This window comes from Strongylocentrotus purpuratus, unplaced genomic scaffold (assembly GCF_000002235.5).
Source record: "Strongylocentrotus purpuratus isolate Spur 01 unplaced genomic scaffold, Spur_5.0 spur5_scaffold_20, whole genome shotgun sequence".
NCBI classification, from domain to species: Eukaryota; Metazoa; Echinodermata; class Echinoidea; order Camarodonta; family Strongylocentrotidae; genus Strongylocentrotus; species Strongylocentrotus purpuratus.
The window spans coordinates 52,128,383-52,131,148 of record NW_022145606.1 but is presented as its reverse complement, the minus strand read 5'-3'; positions in this window follow the sequence as shown (position 1 = coordinate 52,131,148).

Below are 2,766 nucleotides of genomic sequence, written 5' to 3'. Positions count from 1 at the left end.
ACTATGAATCACTGTTTATTGAAAGCAATTTGCCGAGACATAATAATATTATTGTAGGTGTCATATATAGGAAACCCCAATCAAATATCAATAATTTCATCCCTGTCTTTGAAAATGTTTTACAAAAAACACATACTGAACATAAACAGGTTTATATAATGGGAGATTTTAACATTGATCCTGTGAAATTTACTGGCAATGCTGTATGTAATTTCTTGAGCGAAATACATTCAAATCTTTGTATTTCTTTAATTGACAAGCCTTCAAGAAAGACTGACGGATCAATATCCCTCTAATCCACATTCCTTATACAGTGACAGTATATATCCATCCGATATTTAAAGATTTTATTTTCAAGCAACTAGTGAATCTCACGTCGACAACTCAAAATGATCGTTAATGTATTCTCACATTTATTTTGACTTTTCATTTACGCCGGGACATCGTGACGTCATACACTATACATTTTTAATTATTCAGGCATAAGCTCTTATTTATCAATTATATTTTCATTTCTTAGAATAGGATAAAAATCGTCAAAATGCGTTCTTCATGATGTAAATTAGAGTCAAAGGTGTAACTGGTTACTGCACAGAGTCAACGGTCATATATTGTCTCAAGCTATCTTCCCTATATCCATAATGATCAAGGGATCGACACAATTTAAACTTGACATATGGATAGATCATTATGGGAAGAGCATTTTATAAAATAATATGATATCGTGTAATGCATTCTTTGTTAGGTAAACCAATATCATACGTATCACCTAATTCGTCTAAGTGACGAATTAAAGTCTAGTTATTTATTTATTTATTTATTTATTATTATTCTTCCTCGAATTTGTTCGCAGGATATCTCAAGACTGAATAAAGCCATTATCATGAAACTTGCCATGATGATAGATCTTAGTCTAACTTAGAACTGCGTGACTTTTCAAAGACTCAAAATTATCGTGACGTCATCCAGGCGCCATTTTGTGAAAATAAACTTATGATCATATCTTCATAACGGAAAGGAATTTTTCATTCATATTTATCAGGAAGAAGATCAATATCCATCCGGTCAATTTCAGATCAATAAACGTGCGCAAATGCGCGCGTGCGCGTTCGTACGCGCGTTTACGCGCGCGAAAAAAATTAAAATGCTCCAAATCATCCCAAATTTTTTTTGCATACGTTTCAGGCCATATGGAGCATTTGACAAAAAATCACGCAAACGCGCATGCGCGCGCGTTTTTTGCGCGTACTAGCATTTTGCAACATAGAATCGCCGAATGTTCTCTATCATCATATTTGGTACATCTTTCCAAGCATTTTGATAACTTGTTCACCTTTTAATAACGCAATGAGCGTCCGTCAAAGTTGACAGCGCGCGCGGACCTGCGTTATCTTTATCCACAATACATGAGCAAAAACATGTCTATACAAAATTCTTTGTAACTCTTCAGAATAGATAGAAACTCCCAATATTTTTTCATATTTAGATAGGTTATAAGTTGGAGATATGATTTCATGTCTCATTTGACCCTCAATTAACTCATAACGTCATCATAATGGCCTCCAAACTCAAAATTTCAATTTGCATATTATGACGTCAGCATAATTTTGGAAAATTGATTGTATCTCTGTTAATATTGATTGATTTTCTTTTAAATTTTGATATGTTCTACCTGAGACAATTTTCTACAAATAAATAATCCACAATTTTCCATTTTGACAAAGGCATCATGGCGTATTTTTGCAATTAAAGAAGGCATGTCAATTTTTCACATTTTACGTGTATTCTCTAAGGGACATGACTTTTTCTCAAAACTGGATTCTACACTCCTGTCTTTCGCGAGCAAAATCTCTGTTGTTTTAGCTTCGTTTTCGCTGAACTTCGGATATGTTGTAGCTGAGACAATGAGCTATCACAAGTGCGCCCTTTATTTTTCGATTAGATGCCGGGATCATGCTCATATTTCACTTGCAAAGTAGGATTTCAGAATTCCATTTCCCGTTTACGTGTAATCGCTATGGGAAATGTTTTGGTATATCGGTAACGCACTTGACTTCCAATCTCGAGATCCCTGGTTCGAGTCCGGGTGTCTCCAACAATTTTTTTCTTCACTTTTTTTTCCTTTTGACCTTCACTGTACCATCTCCTTTGATTATTAAAACACGTAGAATCGCAAATAATGTCACAAACAACCCTTTTTACTTTATTATTACCCTATTTTCACTTAATCCATTACTTTTTGCGTGTAATCTCTAAGGGAGATGACTTTTTCTCAAATCTGGAGTCTACATTCCTGTCTTTTGCGAGCAATATCGCCGTTATTTCTGCTTGGATTTTGTTGACTTTTGAGTAAGTTGTAGCTGAGACTATATGCTATCTAAATCAACCCTCATTTTTTCAATAAGATGTCATGATCGCGCTCATGATCATGATCATTATCATCATGATCATCATTATCATAATGATGATAATCATTTATCAATTACATTTTCATTTCTTTGAATAAGATAAAATCGTCAAAAGGTGTTCTTCATGATGTAAATTAGAGTCAAATGTGTAACTGGTTACTGCACAGGGTCAAAGGTCATATATTGTTTCAATCTATCTTCCCTAGATCCATGATGATCAAGGAGACACAATTTAATCTTGACATATGAATAGATCATAATGGGAGAAGCATATAAATGGGAGAAGCATTTTACAAAATAATATATCGTGTAATGCATTATTCGTTATGTAAACCATTATCATACGTATCACCTAATT